We start from the raw sequence: 21,322 nt of genomic DNA, 5'->3' as shown, positions 1-21,322 counted from the left end.
ATAAGGTTATTCCATGGACACAGGAAGAATTAGACCATAAGGCAAAGGGAAGCTCAGGTTCCATCGCTTTAACCTTTAAGCAAAAGGGAAAGTTATGCATTAGACACCCATCAACTTACTATGGTAAGATCTTTGTGGGTGAGAGTGATTGTGAACATATTTCCTTAATTGAAGAAGCAATAAGAAAGGCATTATTGGCTAAATTGACCATGTGTATTTTGTGTGTGGACAAAGTGCCTATGTGTAATTTCCCAAGAACTGTTATGGTACCTGCTATCTAGCAGTGATATTCCCCAAAATCTTCCATGTAGAGGATCTATGACCTTTAGAAGGAAAAAGCATTCACATGGGAAAAACGCAGTGTAAGTGCCGGAGAAGTTGTGGGTGATATATTTGGAGCCATGATACCAAGTGTGGGTGTGATTTTGAATGATGTGAAAATTAGAAAGTTGGCAATGATAGTAGATAAACTCTCTGTGAATACGGCCCAAATCTACCACTTGTGGATGGGGAGATGGTCTCGATAAGTGCTATGGTCCTTCAAAATCGACTTGCTTTAGACGTTCTCCTAGCAACAGCTGGAGGAGTCTGCTGATTACTGAAAGTTCAGCAATGCTGCACGTATATCCCAGACAATAGTCGGAATATTCGTAAATATATCAATAACATATCAGAAATCCATCAAGATTTACGTGACTTAACTGCAGATGGCCTATGGGAACAAATTGGCAGGGGTTTTGGGAAAAATTGGAAGTTGTTTGGAAACCTGGGACAAGGGATAGTGGGATTCATCTTGAAGACCATCATAATAGCAGTTGTTTTGTTGCGTGTTTATCTAGGTTCCTGATCGATACTGCAACCTTATGCCCCTATTCGGCTATAAATCCATGTATTCCCTATATTGGCATAACCGTTCAAGTGCGATATTCAGAAAGTCATCTCTGGCCTCACACGAACAGAGCCACATTCCAGAATAGTTCTCTGCCACTTCCTTTGCAACCAAATAGTGCAATGACAGAGCAGAAGTCACTATCTGATATTCCTAGATTAACACTCCGAGTTCTTCAACAAGATAAAAACTCAGCAAACCTGGAAATCCCCGCTTGCTGTGTTTTGATTAGTAATGGAACTCTAATGAGCAACTGATAGCTATCACTTCCTAGTGACATCTTTAATTGACGTCTTATGTCCAGCAAACTTGCGTCAAACCAGGCACCTGTCAGGTATAAATATTACCAACGTTGCCTTAAGAAATAGCCTGTTGCTAGCTGTTGTATGCTGTCTGCGAGCGAGCCTGCTGCTGCAGCCAGTGTCCCATTGCTGCTGTTGGTGAAGCTACTGATACCATTATCGCTGCTAAATCTCGAACGATGGTGTGGTGAGCTTAGGAGCTGAACAGCCGTCCCTCTGCGAAGAGCCCAGCAGATGCCAAGCTGCCCGCGGACGCTGTCCCCCCTCCTCCTCCTCAACGCGCTGAAGAGAGACGCTGCCTTTCTTCTGCTGAGAAATCCAGCTCCAGCGTTTCTAGTCTGCCCTCGCGGGTGACTGGGATACCGAGTTCCTCCTGAAGGAGATACCAGACCTCCATCATTCTATTCAGAGGTATGGTGTTGACTAAACCCTTAGATGAGAATTCTTGAAGCAAACCTTGGCAAAACCAACTTAACTTAAAGCTACTTACTTACTCCCCTTCCACTTGTTAGGCTTAGGTCAGGCACACTGGGGTAGGCGTAGTTAGAAGCACCAGTTGAGTATTTTAGCCTAATGTATATATGACTGTATATATGTTTTATTACTTTTAAACCATTGTATGGCTAAGAAACCATATCAATGCTTTTACAGTATTATTTCGCAATACTTATCTTACTGTACGTACTTTTTATAATAACAAGTCTTGCAATTGTGGCAATACATTTCTCTTGTACGAGAAGAAAGACTGTTCAATAAATGTTAACCCTTTATTGACAAACGCCCGTCTCTCTATTCTCTACATATTGTGAAAGTAATCTGCACTAATCTGACTGAGTGAAATACCTGTCTATTGTTTCACACGACCCTAGAGATTGACTCTTGATCTGAGGAGCAAAGTTGTCATGTTGCACGGTTGTTGGAAAACTGAATCCCTTCTTGTCTGTGCCAGGGAAGCTGATCACTTCCTATGCAGAGAAGAAAGTTTCCAGTGACCTCTGAGCTAGTTGGTAACAAACCCAATTAAGTTTAGCATAGTCAGTAGAGGCCTGGAAGATCCGCACTTCTACGTCGATACTACTGTTTATGTTATTCCAATGCGCAGGGCCTAGTGGGAAACTAAGAACTACACTACATGGCGCCCAAACGTTTGGTAAGGCGATAAACTAACGCAAGACGTTAGAGTAACTCAGTCGTGCATATTTCACACAGACCCCTTTCTCCCGTAAATACTGCAATAGACGTCTGGAGTGGGTGAAAGGTTAAAATCCGCCCGACCTTAGTAGGAAGAGATTCCTATGTAAAGCTCCGGTTTATTCAACGTTGAAGGATACAGTGTTCCAAAATATTGTGCACCTAATCTTTGTCTCCTTGGAGACCAACTCTGCAAACCTTGCATTTTAACAATGCCAGGAGAAAACTGAACCACTGGGGCCGCAGCAGATGCGACTCAGCAAGGTCCCGAACACACAGACCCGGGTGCTATTATCATCCCGGTCCACTCAAGAAAATCTATAACGTTAAAACTTATAGAAAACGGACTGACACCTCAAGGTGGTACAGTAATTTTCGTGATAGAGGCTCACGAGTATCGGCAGACAGAGGTATTCTATTCATGGATAAACTTTCCAGCGGCAAACGCTAGAACAAAAGAGTTTCACTATTACAAAATAGAGGAACCTCCGGGAGAGTACGCTCCTTTCGAGGAGATTGAAATTCCACTTAAATTTCAAGAGCACCTGCTCTGGTTTAATGGCGCCCTAAAACACAATGATCACATTACCAGGCTCGGTCCACTAGGTAGACCAGGAGCAACGTGGCCGGTTCTAGCCGGCTACACACCACATCCGGACATTGTAAAAATGTCTAAAGAAGAGCTGTTAGTACAGCTAAAAACATTAATAAAAATACATAGGCAATTAGTCCAATATGTAATGCGGACTGCAACAGTCCAGCCAGCTGTTAATGTACCACAGCTGACCCCTCATCAGGGGAGCACTAATAAAATCACACCACAGAACATACAGTCATGTCTTGGTAAAACACCCGTAAAACGGGAACAAATTCCTTTCTGGTTAGCACAGAAAATCACTTAAATAGAGGCAGTATTTCCTGATACTACCCCTATAGAGAAACACAGAATCTTGACAATCTGCCTTCCTATTGGAATCGCACCACACGTGGAGGACTGCGACACTTGGGGTACAGTCTTTGCTTCCATTTACACAAAAACACACGGTGTTCCGTCTATGGCGGTAATACCAGAAGTGCTAAAACAGATTCAAAATTAATACGGTCCAGAGCCCGCTTTAAATCTAGGTATGAAATTACTGAAAGACTTCAAGCAGGTCTCGGCTATATTATTAGCCAATATAAAAGGAGAAGCAGCATCTGTGGCGATCCGCCAGAAGTTGAAGGAAACGGATATAAAAGATCCTGTTGAGCTTGCCAAAATCATAGAGAAATGCTATGAAGAATTAGGTAGAGACAGCTTGGGTGGGAAACCGGTAAAGCCCCAACTGCTCGAAAATCCTGAAAAATTATTTATTAAAAATAATTTAAACACTCCTAAAAAGAGCTGGGATGGAAATAAACAATCCACTCCCAAGGAAAAAGTTTTCCAGTCAAGAGGAAGGTCTCCTCGACGGAGGGAAAGAACTCCGACTCGAGAGCACCAGTCTCCCCAGAGGGAGCCCTCTGAGAAAAGATATAACCTTAGAAATAGGGATAATCTGAAAAAACCTGATAGATATCAAAGTATTGATACACGTCCCTCTCGATCTTTTCCACAGAATTCGGAAAGAAGAGGACGGTCAGACCCAGGAGAGCACACCAAGTCCAAAGACAAGGAACCTGCTCAGAGTAAAAAATCTCAATTTCAGAAAAAGAAGGTAGCCAGTATAAGAGTAATCAACCATGCCGAGAATACTGAGGACACAGTTGAAAAACGGGGAGTGGGCATTGACAATGTTGGACAGTGCAGCAGAAATCAGTATAGCGCGCAAGATCTTGATGAGTCATCTGGAGACAGTGGACACGAATGAATACATTCAGGTTGAAACTGCCGACACCAGACTTAGCGAGCCCCATAAAATATACGAAATAACATTGCGTATAGAGGGTGATAAGACTAGGAAAATAAGAGGTCTATTTTGGGATAAACTCTCAAAAGGCTATGATATTCTGTTAGCTGAAAAAGATTGGCCCCCAGAGTTTGTCAGGGAGTGCCCTCGTGGCGAAGAAGTGATTATGCCTCCCTTCTCGAATCATATTCCGATTCACAAAAAATATACATATGCAAGGAAATGGGCAGTAGCCCAGGCACCTGCATTATATAAAAATCATGTAGGATGGGATGAGGACTCAACTCCTCATAAAATCCAATTAAAAAGTGAACCAACTGCCCAACGGCAGTATCCCATTAAGCAAGAAGCTAAAAAACAAGTCAGGGAGATCTTAGATCAACTTGAATACCAGGGGGTGATTGAAACATGCACCTCTCAAATGAACAATCCTTTGTTTCCTGTCTCCAAGCCAGACAATTCATATCGTCTAGTTTTGGACTACAGACACCTTAATACATGTTGCAAAACATTTGCAGTACAAAACTCGCATAGTGCAGCCCTAATGAATAACATAGTTAGGAAAAAATATAAAACGACATTAGACATATCTAATGGTTTCTTTTGTCAAAACATTGCACCGGAAAGCAGATATTTGACCGCTTTCTCTGCATTTGGGTCGCAGAAAAAATTCTGTCGACTCCCACAGGGGTTCAAGAACAGCCCAGGACTATTCTCAGCTAGGGTAACAGAGTTACTACAAATATATGATGATGAGGCATTATCTTATGTAGATGATATCTATCTCACAGACGACGACTTGGATACTCACTTGAAAAGAGTGAACACCATTATACTTGGGTTCGCAGCAGAGGGTTACAAATTCAACTTTAAAAAGTCCCGAATTGCCCATCTGACAGTACTATTTTTAGGGTACGAATTATCAAGTGAAGGGAAAAGCCTAGCGGACAACTTCTTAGAGAAGTGCGCTGTACTCCAAGCTCCAAAAACGCTGAAGAATTTACAATCCATTCTAGGTTTTCTGAATTTCGGAAGAACTTACATTCTAAATTACGCAGAGAGGGTTAAACCTCTCTACGAACTAATTAAACCTGATTTTAAACAAATCAATTGGACTCAAAAACACACAGAAATTTTGAGATCACTGAAAACAGACATGTTAGCAAAAACAAAATTAGATACACGTGACAATACACGCGATCTTGTAATCCGAGTCATCCCAGGAAGATGCGGATTCACGTACCTGACCTCTAATGAGGGAGAAAAGGTACCAATTTCAATTAAATCTCCCTTGTACACACAAGCAGAAAAAACATTCAGTCACACAGAAAGAACTGTGAAAGCAGTGCAAATCGCATTAGCAAATGAACGAGAACTAGCACACGGCAAACAGATTAATATCCTTACAGCGGAATCCGCCTTCGAAGCGCTATTCAGCCCAGTAAACTTGCCTACAGTGTCACTGGATCCGAAATGGATACAGTGTGTAGATTCTCTAGGAGCGGAAGATGTGAGATACTATTTCGCTCCGCAATTCGAAGAACTGAATGATTTAGAATATGAAGAAGAATATCCTCTGCCAATCGAACTTCTGCCTCTCCCACAATACGCCTGTATAATCTATACAGATAGATTTGTACAGCATTTCAACGTAGAGAGCAAATCCTACGATGCAGCATGTGCGATTGTTAAAGGTCGTTGGCTGTGCGGTAAATTCAGACCGAAAGTAACAAAAACTGAATCTGTAAGAAACTGTTCGGTTCAGAGAACTGAAATCAGATGTTTAAAGATGGCGCTCGAAAATGCAGAACGTGAATTCCCGACACTTATCGTGTGCGATTCTCATTTTTGCGTCAACTCTTACAACAATAAATTGCAGAGGTGGATTGAAAACGACTACAAAGATGACACAGGTGCCACAATAAAGCATAAATTGCCCTGGAAACAGGTAGCTGTTTTATACTAAGAACTACAAAAGACTCACGTGATTCACGCACAGAGTCTTCAACGTGATGGCGTTCACGTTGCAGGGAATTCATTGGCTAATACAGCCACAGCGGAAGCAACTAAACCGGCTTCCGTAACCACAAAAAAGCGTACAGAAAAATACATAGACGGGGAAACCATGCTGGCAGTAAAAACGACCGTAAAAGGCGACTGTGCAGCGCTACCCGTGAACTATCCACTCAATTATGCATACATAATCGATGCAAACTCCGTTCCTTTTGCTCGAATGCCTGGAGTGGGGGACAGAGTAATTCCAAACAGGAGCAGGAGGGGCTTCCTCTTACTGGAAGCACACATGGGATTGGGTCTGAGACACCAAACAATCAAGGTTTCTCTGAAAGAATTACAATCAGAGTACTGGTGGCCAGGAATGAGTATAGATATTCAATGTTTTGCTCAAAATTGTGAAAACTGCAACAGAGATCGCAGTAATGAACAGGCCAGTGTAGTTTCAGGAAGCCTGATGGACAGCATAAGGCGGTCTATCTGCGCAATCAAAGAAGAGAAGCGCGTCCCATTGTACACAGTTAAGGCTAAACACACTTAAAAAATGAGGCCTCCAGCACTCGGCTGACGCCTAGAACTGTTATAAGAGAGATCTGCGAGTCCATATCGGCACATACGCAATTACCACGTTCCATTCTGATCAGGGTCCTGCTTTCAGCTCTCGAGCTTATAAGGAGGCCATGGCCAGCATGGGAATTGGGTTGCGGTATTCTTGTCCGTCGCACCCCGAAGGGAATAGTGTGGTTGAAAGAAAAAACCGGGACATAAAGCGATCTATAACAGCGAAGGTATTAGGTTCAGGCGCTGGGTGGGTCAAACATTTAATAAGTGTCCAGACTAGTCTTAATAACTTGCCAAGAAATTCTCTAAAAGGTTTCAGCCCATACGAACTATTGTTCGGAATTAGAATGAACATTCAGGACCTCGATAGTCAGATGTCAGTGGTACAAGAAAAAACAACAGACTTTGACATCAAAGATCGTTTGGCTGTTTTACAGGAACTGAATGAAACAAGAAAATCCTTAAGCAACATAAAGTTAAAGCAACAGCCAGATACCACTGACGAGGCACCACAAGCAACAGCCCCAGCAAGGCCTGTCTGGATTCCAAAGATTGGGGATCTAGTCAGAGAAAAGATCGCGGTTAAGAAGGAATTTGGGCCTTCTTACAGAAAAGCAGTACCTGTCTTGGCAGTCACTGGAACAAGATCAGTAGTACTACCGCCCCTTGCTGGTAAAAAGGAGAACAGAGTCCTGTCCATCGACCTGGTAAAACCACAAGCATGTGGCCTATAATCAACAGTAGGCCCAGTGGACTCCCAAGAAACAACAGAATACCCAAACTTGCAACAATCCAAGAGGTTCAAACTGAAAGACTAATCACATTCGATCAGCCTGCAGTGCACAGTGAAGGACTATGCAATAATGCCATGGAACTCGTGCCTCTTGAAACACAGATTGAAACAGTTCGTCAAGAAACAACACCAGTCTACACTAATGTGGCATCAGAAAGTGCTACGGAGAGACAAATTGGAAATCCAATCCCAACAATTGACAGAACTGCCTCTGGTTATTTCATCAACTTCGACAACTTCTCTGAAGATCAAAACGACCCCGAAGTGATGCCAGAAACAAAAAAGTATTCTAAAGAAAATACAACAGGACTCCTTAAACAAATCAAAGAATTATATCTGGATTCACCGTTGATTGAGCATTGGATTATTTCAGGGGTATTCATACTCCCACTATGCCTAATTTTAGGAAAGTTTATTACAATTGAATGGACACAGCAAGTCAGAACATCAACCTAGTCCTGAAACCACACAGATCATCCCATGTGAAGAAAAGAGAACTGTCAACAGTAAATGTCACAGCAATTCCAATACCTGGTGGGGTAGTATGGGAGAAAACTGACTATGAGATATATGGTCCGGTCGAAATCCTGAAGTATCCTCATCAACTGAAGGTTTCCTTAAGTGACTTGGTAACACCTAGTACATTCTCTGATGATTGGGACTTTAACAGTATTAATGACATGATGTCTGATTTAGTAATGTCAGCTAGATTCACAGATCATGATTATTTACAAGGTTCATCTAGTTATGAGCAGTTATTCTGTTTCACACATTATGGTGATCATTACTTGCATAAATCTGCACAGCCTAGAAATGTTTTTATGTATAATCAATGGGAACATTGTGCTACACCACCTAAAAGCAGTTCTAAAGCATTTTTTGAGAAATTCAAATACTTCTCAGGGTTTAACACTAGTGATGCAGAAACATTTTATTACAAACTGTTAGATAAAACAGGAATGAAAACAATGCTGACAAATTCTAAATTGATATATTCAGAAGCATTTTATGATAAAATGAAGACATTTGGTTTTGATTATTGGAAAGATAACATTGAAACGAAAACAATTTGGGGTACAAAAGATTGGCAGGTACAAGGCCTTGAAGCACTATTCAGAACCTGCATGATACCAGAACAAATGATGTTTTTAAATGACACAATACACCAAACATCCTGTCTTGGCCTAGCTAAGATCAAAGACCTTAACAAACCGTCTATTCCAAAGCCAATACCTGAAAATGCAACTGCAGATATTGAGTTAGACGTGTCACAAATTTTACATTTCAACAGAACACATCCTGATTGGAAAAAGTGGTTAATCTGGCCTACTGACACAAACAGCTGTCAAGATAGATTCCTGAATAAAACACAGGGGTTAAAAATGACCAGACTAGACCCGAGATACTCCCAGAGACAACATCCAGGGATAATAACAACATACAGTGTAGGGAAACTCTGCCTTGAATGGCTAACATCATCCACACTGGCTGAAATTAAGCAACACTTGTCTTTACTAAAAGATGGTGCTGATTTGCGCGATTTCATTCTTGGACCACGCAAACAGCGTCAAAAGTGTTTCATAGCGACCAGTATCTATGCTGCTTACAACGAGGCTTGGAAAGTCAAACAAATTGAAACAGCTGAAAAAATACGAGAAATTGATCGTATTAATTTGGAAAAATCACTTTCTGTAGTGGACAATGGGTTAATGACTCTGTCTTCCAGAATATATTCGTTGAACAATATTGTATCCTCTGCCTTTGATGTGATAGATAGAGACTTGCTAATGTTACAACATGGCCAGTCACAATTACGTTCTATTATACAATTAGGCTGGACGCTGCAAAATCTTCGTTCAGGCTATGTGCCTTGGCGTTTAATCAACACAACTTCATTATTTTCCATTTTTAACCTTACTGATAAACAGATCAGTTTGGCACAGAAAGGAGCAGACTATACAATCCTGAGCATCGAAAAACTTGAGAGATTACCATTGACAATGTCAGAGAGTCCTGTCATTGAATGGATAATACACGGAATTATCACTATTCCGATAACAACTTTCCGATTTAAAAAGTGCCTTGAATACATACCTACTGGCCAGTATGAACAATTGGGTAAAGGATATGTAAAATCAGAATGGAAATTACCATACACACATTCTTGCTATAGTGACAGCGACAAAAATGTATTTCTTAGTGGTGACAACTGTAAACATTCACTGAGCGGTACACTTTTGTGTCAGGGTATTAATTTACACGGAGCATGTGATGGAAATTCAAACAACCTTTCATGCCACCAGCTTGTCACACCTGCAACTCAGATAGAGCCCTTCTTTATGCAACTTGCAAACGGGAGTTACATTCTTAGAACGGATCACAGATGTTTTGGCCTTGTGCCAGGGAAAAGTTATCTAGTAAGCGTAACATCCATGGTCAAATGCTGTATGCAGGCATTGTTCCCGAGTGGGCCTGCAGACACAGTGACTCCCATCTGGCCTCGTCTGAATCTCTATTCTATACGAATTGATACTTTAAGCAAAATGAAGTCTGTGCTTTTGCAGACAACAGTGCCTATAACGTCATCAAAAGAGACGTATGATCTTCTAGTTGCAAGGACAGCTACTGAAGTTCATGAACTTTTATCAACAAATTGCCCCGTGCATTTCGTAGAAATGCTCAGCCAACTCCTTAACATGTCTAGTGCCACAAGCATCCCAGGCATATTTAAGACGATTTTTACGGGACTGCTAACACCTTTTCAAGCAATTTTGGGAATCGTTCCTAATTTTGTTCACTCTGTTTTTGGCGGCATACCATTATTTTTGGGACTCGTTGCAGGGATTTTATTTTTGACCCTCCTGCTTCGTTATGGCAAGCCGAAACTCAGACATAGCTCCCATGGGAATGGAAGAGACAATCCTAGCAATGCGCTACCGGGACAGGATAACTAACGTCCTCGGATTGGCCAGGCTGAGAGATCTAAACATGACCTGGTTCCTTTCATTCAGACCTATATGGCAGAACTGTATCTTACCGGTACTTCGATGTATGCTATGCGGAGATGAATGCGTGTTGGACATCTGTCTTTCACTTCCATCAGCAGTACCAATGGACGTCGATACTTTGCTCAGTCCAATAACGGCTCACGCATTGTGTTGTCCCCAGCGGCTACCAATCCTGATGACGGCATTCGTTGAGACTCCTGTACTACGACTAGGTGGTAACAGTGGAGCGAGTGACAAAAGCAACATCACCCAGGTACGACCTTCTGTGAGCATTGCTGCTCCCGACTATGATGACAGCAATCATTCTCACACCTGCCAAGTTACAGCACTATCGAATTTGGTTGAACTGTCACCTGATTTTGTAGACCAATTCTTTGAGAGCCTGTCTGATACGATGTTCTCACCCGTACAGAAACACTAACTTTGGAGAAGCTTTCCGACACACAGCGTTCCCATGAACTCTGAATTCGGCCTTCAGTTTTGATCAACAAAAACTGCTAAAAGCGTTGGAACTCTATTTCCCCGTTCAAGCATTAATTCTTTTGAATTGGACATTTTTTAATATTGACCTTTTTTTTGGCACAAACAATTCTTTGCTTAACGTAAAAACTATTCTTAGAGAACAGAAGCTTTAAACTTCTATTTCTACACACATCTAGAGACATAACAAACTTACATCAGCCTCTAGCACATTTATTGCAATGCATTTATATGTGATGATTTATCTCGCCCTTCTTCTGTTTCAGAGATACTTCATGTGTAATTCTTTTTGCATAATCGTTCATTGATTTCATATGCAATAATTTTTGAATGATTTCTATGCTTCAAAAACGTACAGTACCTAAATTTCACGTATTACAATATACGCCTATTTCGAATGCATTTATGTATTTTGGGGTGGGCAATGTTACACATGCATCCTATTGCTCTAGTTTTAGTAATTTGATGGACATGAAAACGTGGAGTGGGTGTTGCATGTTTATCTAGGTTCCTGATCGATACTGCGACCTTATGCCCCTATTCGGCTATAAATCCATTTATTCCCTATATTGGCATAACCGTTCAAGTGCGATATTCAGAAAGTCATCTCTGGCCTCACACGAACAGAGCCACATTCCAGAATAGTTCTCTGCCACTTCCTTTGCAACCAAATAGTGCAATGACAGAGCAGAAGTCACTATCTGATATTCCTAGATTAACACTCCGAGTTCTTCAACAAGATAAAAACTCAGCAAACCTGGAAATCCCCGCTTGCTGTGTTTTGATTAGTAATGGAACTCTAATGAGCAACTGATAGCTATCACTTCCTAGTGACATCTTTAATTGACGTCTTATGTCCAGCAAACTTGCGTCAAACCAGGCACCTGTCAGGTATAAATATTACCAACGTTGCCTTAAGAAATAGCCTGTTGCTAGCTGTTGTATGCTGTCTGCGAGCGAGCCTGCTGCTGCAGCCAGTGTCCCATTGCTGCTGTTGGTGAAGCTACTGATATCATTATCGCTGCTAAAGCGCGAACGATGGTGTGGTGAGCTTAGGAGCTGAACAGCCGTCCCTCTGCGAAGAGCCCAGCAGATGCCAAGCTGCCCGCGGACGCTGTCCCCCCTCCTCCTCCTCGACGCGCTGAAGAGAGACGCTGCCTTTCTTCTGCTGAGAAATCCAGCTCCAGCGTTTCTAGTCTGCCCTCGCGGGTGACTGGGATACCGAGTTCCTCCTGAAGGAGATACCAGACCTCCATCATTCTATTCAGAGGTATGGTGTTGACTAAACCCTTAGATGAGAATTCTTGAAGCAAACCTTGGCAAAACCAACTTAACTTAAAGCTACTTACTTACTCCCCTTCCACGTGTTAGGCTTAGGTCAGGCACACTGGGGTAGGCGTAGTTAGAACCACCAGTTGAGTATTTTAGCCTAATGTATATATGACTGTATATATGTTTTATTACTTTTAAACCATTGTATGGCTAAGAAACCATATCAATGCTTTTACAGTATTATTTCGCAATACTTATCTTACTGTACATACTTTTTATAATAACAAGTCTTGCAATTGTGGCAATACATTTCTCTTGTACGAGAAGAAAGACTGTTCAATAAATGTTAACCCTTTATTGACAAACGCCCGTCTCTCTATTCTCTACATATTGTGAAAGTAATCTGCACTAATCTGACTGAGTGAAATACCTGTCTATTGTTTCACACGACCCTAGAGATTGACTCTTGATCTGAGGAGCAAAGTTGTCATGTTGCACGGTTGTTGGAAAACTGAATCCCTTCTTGTCTGTGCCAGGGAAGCTGATCACTTCCTATGCAGAGAAGAAAGTTTCCAGTGACCTCTGAGCTAGTTGGTAACAAACCCAATTAAGTTTAGCATAGTCAGTAGAGGCCTGGAAGATCCGCACTTCTACGTCGATACTACTGTTTATGTTATTCCAATGCGCAGGGCCTAGTGGGAAACTAGGAACTACACTACAGTTTGTATCATCATACTATTGGGAGTCATTAAGGCTTACAAATGGCAAAAGGCATGTCATGCTGAACACTCCTTGAAGAAACGAGAGCAGCAGTTAGAACGACTGCAGGACAGTCATTATCTGCATCATACGGGGTTAGAGAGCTTTTGACAAGGAGAGCAAGCTACAACTTCTATGTAGATCGCTCTTTTCTGCAAAAGGCAAATGACAAGGTTTGAGATGTTGGTGTTATGACACTAGTCATAAGAGGGGGGAACTTATAGAGCGCATACAGCAATTTAATTGTATGGGTCCACTATATTCATGATTTAAAATGCATCTGCGTATGTTTTCAGTGTCACAATGAATTACATTTATTAAATGCATTTATTCTACACGTAAATCAAGAATGTAATATGTCTTTACGTAACTTCGCATATATTTAGAAGGCACAATTATTTTGTATGCACCTGTGTAAGAAGACACTCTATTCATATTGATGTAATTTTGCGTGTTAACGTTGCCTTCAGTCTAGGCCCTAAGCTGCAGGTTGTTTACAACTTCCATTTCTTCAGCTACTGAAGAAATTAATTGAATGTATCCTTGTTTGTGCTAGAACAGTATGTTCTTATTCCATCATAGGTATAAAGACTTTAACATCATTATCTTTTGTTTGGGAGATCACTGGAATGTCTTTGAACAGCCAGAGAAGCGAGAGGGGAGGATAACTTCTGTGCTTGGCCTATCTACACTCTTCAGGGTTACAAGATTGAAGAAGATTTAATTAAATACGGAATGGAAATTCAGAGAAACTCTGAAAAGTGAAATAATATGTCATGTGACCCATCCAGGAGGGGGCTAAATGTTATCCTTTTGTATTATGCGCAGGGACAGAAACAGCAGACTTCTAGATTTTCGGAGGAGATGGAGCATCTGAAAGCGAGCTGCACAGCCTTAAGCTATGCAACCCATTTGACATGAGTACTTCTAAGGAAGTCTACACGTGCTGACACCTTTGAGAACTAAATTAGGAGAATCAAATAGAACCCTCATTATTGAGAGTAGTGCAGGGAAAGATATTTCATGCTTCCTTTCCTGATGAAAAGGGACATGGATCCCGCCTCTATGCTGTGTATTAATCTTGGAGTTTATAATTGTGTCTCTTTTGCCGAATCAATTATATACGTAGATTTGGTTCTGTATTGATTTTCCTGTACCTATATTCATTGGTTTTGCAGTGTGTATATATACAATTATTTTTGGCTTTATAATAAAAATCCCTAACTGGAATCTGGAGTCTGTGGTCTTTACAACATGACTACTTTGTAAGTATAATTTTAACGTGTTGTTCTTCCCCTCGACAACTATTAGTAGGCAAATAAAAGACCATCCTGGCCGAACTTGGATAGTAAGGCAAGGCTCAAGTTTGGCCTTATCACCTTTTTACTGTATCCAAAGACTTTTCTGGAGGATTAATAAGTAATTTGTGCACTGGGTGTTTAACCTTCAAATATTCCATATCCTCATCAGACTTAATATACAGTTCTTGCCATTTGATAAGAAACTCTTTAAAAACTGCTATAGATTGATGTGAAGGGTCAGATTTAATTTCCTTGAGACAGAAAACTGTCAATATTTCCCCTCACGATTGTGTCCAACCTGTCTAAAATGTTCTTCCCTATAGCAGGGTCATTACCTATGGACCTGAAAGGTAACCCCTATGCTTTAGTTAAATTTGACCTTCTGTCCACCCCTTTAAATAATGTAGTCTCCAAACTCTACATAATAGTTACTAAAAAGCAATAATCATATAATCATTAGCAGCCACATGCATCAACCTATTTAGGAAGTGCAAACGGTGCGAATCGGTAAATTCGGCCGTTTGCGATTCCTAAATAAGTTTTTGGGATGCATCAAACATTTTTGGCAAAATCGCTATTTTAGCGAATTCCAAAATGCGATTGCTTTTAACACCTTCCCTGCGGTGCAGATTTACCCCCGGTGCTGGGCCCAAATGTAAATGGGTGTGGTCATGACGGAACGGTTCCGTCATGAGCACAGCCCAACCGATGCTCATGACGGAACCGTTCCGTCATGAGCATCGAAGGGGTTAAGGAATTGCAAATTTGCGATTCCTTAAAAGCAATGCATGATTACTTTTAAAATTGCGAATTCGCAAATTAGGGGGTGCAAATTGCCACGAGGGTGAACCTCGTGGTAATTTGCAAAAATGTATTAAAATGCTCAAAATTGCATTTCAAAACACTGTCATGTTACAGACACACATGTCCTTAGGACATGTGTGTGTGAAACATGCACTTCAAAATAAATTTCAGGGGTGCAGGGGGGGGTCCTTTGGACCCCCCCCTGCACCCTTGGAATGCATTAACATTTTGCGAATCACTAATTGAAATTCGTAAAATGTCAATGCCTTCCCATTGATTCCTATGGGCCTTTTGGCCCATAGGAATCAATGGGAATTGCGAAATCGCAAATTACAATTCGCATAATATTTGCGATTCGGTAAAAATTGCGATTTTTACCGAATCGCAAATATTATGCGATTTAAATCATGCATCCCATTTTGCGATTCCTTATTTGCGATTCCCTAAAAATCGCAAATAAGGAATCGCAAAACCGTACTTTGATGCATGTGGCCGTAGATACCTTAGTGGACAAGAGCGATCTAGATTTCCACTTACATTACTGCTGGCATCACTGGTCTAGAAATGTTCCTTACTGAGCTCCCCATAACAAAATCCATTTTAAATGTTCAAATCAGATAAAAGTTGTTGCATCCCATGCTGTGATTGACTAAGGCTGCCTAAGGATCTCAGGAGGCATATCTTTAACATGATTCTTTTATTTTGCAAATCTTTGCACCACCTCAATTCTCGGGTAAATGCTAGCAGATCTCTTTTAGTTTTATTTAGTTCTCAAGCTGAGAGGTTGATAACAACAAGGTAGACCTCATATTTTAGTATTCCTCTGCTTGTCCAGATGTATTCATATTGTGTTTATTTTTACTTTTTGATTTCGAATTTCTTCACTTTCTAAAATGTTCTGCCCTTCCTTGTCGGACATTGCTGAGCACAGCCAGATACACTTGAATTTGATCTAAAAAAGGATGTACCAGTAGACTTGATATAGTCTACCCCATCTGAATCTGATTCTACCTCCATTGATAAAAGTGTTATGTTTTGAGCCATACCGTTCGGAGGCAATCTTGCTACAAATAGTTATATTTGTCAGCAAATGTGTATCCACATCCTGTTGCATAACCAGCACAATCTCATTCACATCTTTGTTGCTGATTCTTCTGTCTCCCTCCTCCTCCCAAAGCTGAGCCATTTTTTTATGTTTGGGGCACTTCTTGCTTAAAAGTTCATAACTTTCAATGCACAGAAAGGTATCCATTCCAAATTGTCATCCTTTTTCCTTAGGGTTTCAAAAGATACCCTGATTTTGTGGCTTTCCCTCGAGGGAATCCAGAAAAGAACTCAAATTTAGCACAATTTTGAGTTGCTTTTTTTGAGGCTAAGAATGGATAAATTGCTGGACAAGAAAGCATATATGTTTTTCTAAAAATGGCATTAACCAAAGGTTGGCTGCACTAAGATGATCATCTTCTCAGCTTTGAGGAACAGACTGAGTTAAAAAAAATATTTTTTTAATCACAGTTTTTGCATTTTTCAAAGTCATTGCCAATTATTCCTATTGTTTGTGGTTGCTACCTACTTGCAGTGAGAGGTCTGCAACCCATGGGTGAACGCAGAATGTCATTCATTTCTAAAAAGTAGACAACATTTGAAAATTAACAAATGGTCTTGTGTTGTAGATTGCTTGCGGTTTTCCAAACGAAACAAATTGTTGAAATAGAAAATAATGATAATAAGTAGGAAAAAGTAGAAATCTGTTTTCATCTGTAATTATTTGTCCCGATGACTGATTTACAAAAATAATACATCATTACGTCCATCTGACCCTTCTGGTTGCAGTGTTAGTGACTGTCTAAAAACACGATCTTCAAGAATTTCAACCATGGCAGCAATTCATATGTTAACATCTAATGAATTAAAAATGGGTAGGAAGGTAACCTATGTATTTTTTAAATGTGTCCAAGATGTCTTTATGATTAGTGGTTATATGGAAAGCTCTCAGTTTGAGGCTATTCTACTACCAAAAGATTGAGAGGGCATTTTGGAAAACATATTCTATTTTGCACACTGGCTTACATTTAGAAGCAAGAGAAATTGAACTGATAATAACAAATGTTCCATTGCTGTTTATTCTTAAACTTCTCATATAAAGTCAGTGCCCATGTGTGCATCTTAGCATATTGCTGGCAAAATGATATGCCCCAAACGGCATTGTGGAGACATCGTGTTTTCGTCATCAAAATATACCTACTTTGGTCATGTAGGTAGCTTTGATATTTGGGCTCAGAATTGGCCGCCACTGAGGCAAATTTACCAAACCAAGACATTCCTTAAATTTGAGGTGGCTAATGGCACCAACTGCTTTCACTTTCAATCTATGGACATGGACAGTTCACACACCACTTTTAAGCGGTTAATCTTTCTTTGTACATGAATACTCTACTGATGCCTCACCAATTTAACATCCATTGGTAAGCTATAGGAATGATTTATGAATTGTAAAGAAGGAACAAACTGGTTTATAAGTCCTGCTATTGGAGAAACATGGCCACATTGCCTTTCCACATTCACAAGTAATGTTGCAGGACACTGTGGTGTGATTGTGCCACATAGTCCAAGCTCCAAAATGCCATTGTCTGTGCAGATGGAACTCTCATATCAACATGTACCTCATCGCTCACTGAAGACCCGATTCACAGAAAGCTTACATATTTGTGTCGGAAGCTCTGGAGTCGCGGTGGATTCTCCTCAATGAGAGCTGCAGTGTGGAGATTCCGCCTCGGGTGTGGAAACTTCGCGTTGACAGAAGTGCCTTGGCCATGACTGCAGAAGCTCTTTGTGCATAGAGCCCTGACTATCTCTTAAGAAACTGTAAACATTTAAATTCTCTGAACATACAGGTAGTATGCAATTTAGATTGTCCGATCACAGACCTTGTAGCACAATACACAGTCAGTACCCACAATTCATTTATGGCCCATCACTGAAGCTTGTACAACCGATTGGCAAAGGAAACCATTGGATATATATTCTTTTTAGTTAAGTCATGGCCCTTAACATGATTTGTCCACCTTCCCAAAATATGACAAATGAAAGATTCACTCTTGTAGGTGACAGTATGTATGCCATTGGCCCATGGTGTCTGACAGCATGCCGACTCCACATGTACAACATTGCACACATGAAGGCATGGTCTGTGGTATAGTGTACCTTTAGACTTCCAAAACAGAGATTCTGGTCTCTTCACAACAGTATAGTAGCATTTCAGTATGCACTTGAGTACCTGCAGCAAAATCATTGCATGTTGTACTATGTACTATACTGCATAAAACCACAAGGAGTCAAGAGTTACCTGTAGACCCCTACATTATGACTCTGAAGATTGGGGCTCCCTCCCGCCAGTCAGTCACCTACAGGTCAGTATGTCACTAGAGCAGCAGAGTGTAGGGCACACAGAACACACATAACCAACATCCAATTCTAGGGTAAGTGCTGCACATTTTATTCAGTAATAAATTACACATTTACAGTTTGGATGTGTAACAAAGAGTTTAATTTATTTACAGTTGGTATCTAAACAAAAAATGTCAGCCAGTTCTGGCTGTGCTTTATGATGATAAGTACTGAGAGTACACAAAATAAAATTAACACATAATATGATTTTGAAAATGATGGCCTTTAATCTCATTCTCTCTGTCTCTTTTGTCATCTGTCCCCTCTGGCCCTCTCTGCCCCCAGTGCTGCACCTTTCCTCCACTCTCTCTATTGCACCTTCTCAAGCACAGTCTATGTGCCATTTCTGCTACAGAGATACTGCTGAGGCTGGAAGCCTCCTCATTTTCAGAATTCTGTGCAGCTCCTCAAAAGTAGAGGTGACTTGCACAAAACTCTTCTATGTCACCACTGAAGTACCCAATCTCAAACTGCAGGCTAAGGTATGATGGGGGAGCACACTTGTGGCAGGGTCAAGTCACTAATCCCTGAAGCCTCCCACAAACTTGTCTTAGCCTATGCTTATCATTTCATGATGCATCCTAAAGGGTTGCATATAGTGCTGTCCCTTTTCTGCCACTTCCCTGGAGTGGGTACCCTGAGTCCATATTTGACTGTCCAACCAAGGTCCCAACACCAGGACCTCCAGTGCCTTCAACTGATGATGTTACACAGTTGCCTCCATGATCCACTACACCAACTGTGACCTTTATTCTGATTACAGACTTCTGTCTTTTCATTTGTCTCTGGAACTGTGAGGAAATAGAAATTTTACGTGGCCAGTGTGTCCCCCACTCGCATTCTATCTATGTACCTATGCCCCATGTATGTCCATGTCATCATGTAATTCCCTTCTCATGACTGTAATAATAATGCCTCTGCATTTCCGTCCAATGTTAGCATGTCAGTTATTAGGCCCTCCATAAATGAAACGTTAATTCTGCACTGAGGCCTATGTTGCCAATGCATTTACATGGTACACGTTTAAAAGTCGAGATGCACACGTTTTTGTGGCACAGCCGAGCCAGGACCCGAATTCAGGCTCCGAGCCTCTTGATACTCTGAAAGCTGCAGAATAGTTATGTATCCCTGACCTCTCACTTACTTCCTGCTCAGCCGAGAGATGCCCAGCCTGGTCTGCCAAAGACAGTATTTTGCCTACAGTTATCTGCTCAGCTCCACAGAAAACACATTCCAGTCTAGTAAAAGGGGTAAACATATTCCGCCTGCAGATGATAGGGCCTAGCCTTTCTGTCTCCATTCAAGTGATTTACAGAACCCGTTTCCATAGAAGGCCCATGACCCATGCCCCCACGCAATGCACGAAGAAATATATGCACACACTAGCATTTAGTGATGAACAGCCTTTGCTCGAGCGACCTTTACTTCAGACAATACATCCTCCAAACACAAGATATCAGATAATGCCAAAGGTGCAGGTCATTCTGACATCCCAGATTCTCCTACTAGTGCTAAAGTCAGCTCCCCCCCCCCAGCTTCCCCCAGTTACACGTCAATTCCACATCATTACCAGTTTTGCGCGCACAAGTAGGGTAAAGGTTCCTACTGACCATGCAGACCCCCTCTATGCATCCACCCACCTATGACACACCTATGACTCATCAAGTGAACACCCATGTGTATGCCTCCTCACACGCCTTCTTTCACGCCCATGTGTTCTTATCTCTCTCTTTCACTTGCTCCGCATGGAGCCCTCCGCCTTCTCTATCCAATGCAATGTATGGTTTAACTATATATAATGTGTTATGTGAATAAAGAATTAGATGACAATCCTTCCTGAACCTTAGTGGTGATGGAACCCGATTCTCCAGTAGCTCGAGCTATTGCATTAAAGCCCTTTTGAATCGGACACCACGGACTCTGCCTCTCATTTTATGAGCAATCCTTATTAATGTATAGAAATTCCGACAGGGTCATTAATTATTTACCATATTAATCTGGCGCCCGAATAGGGACCAGTCCCCTTCCCCACGCGCCGGCGATGTAGGTCCAGCCCCCTGGCCCCTTTTACAGCCGTGACGGACTTCAAGTGTACACGACAGCGGGACTTCCTGCCTACTCCCTCAGGCCCATGGAGGAGACGGAGACTGCGACCAGGCATCCACACGAGGCGGTGAGGATTGCGGACCATCCCGACCAGAGCCCAAGCTGAGAGAGCAAGGTCCGAGGTATCCCGAGGCCCACCTGTTCTGAGGCGCATGCGCAGCAGAAGCAACAGCAGCAGTCCAGTCCAGTATCGAGTTTCCGAGGCCTTCAGCTTTGCTTCCCAGTGAGTACCGTTATTGGGAACGCATAGAGACGGGTTCATTTATTTGAGCCCGGTAAAGACGTATCTGGGTACACAGGTACGGTAAAGACGTGTCCATTTAGGTGGATGCGGTAAAGACGTGTCTCCTTACGAGACCGGTATAGTTGTACTGTTTTGCAGTGCATAAAGTAAACTGTCTTTCAGGATTGTGTTTTTTCTATGCACTAGTCAGGATGTATCTGTTTTTAATGTTTTAATGTTGTAGTATGAATGGTTGTTTTCAGTCTATTTTTATGTATATTGTG

Source organism: Lissotriton vulgaris, chromosome 12 (assembly GCF_964263255.1).
Source record: "Lissotriton vulgaris chromosome 12, aLisVul1.2, whole genome shotgun sequence".
NCBI lineage: Eukaryota > Metazoa > Chordata > Amphibia > Caudata > Salamandridae > Lissotriton > Lissotriton vulgaris.
Note: the sequence above shows the minus strand (reverse complement) of the source record.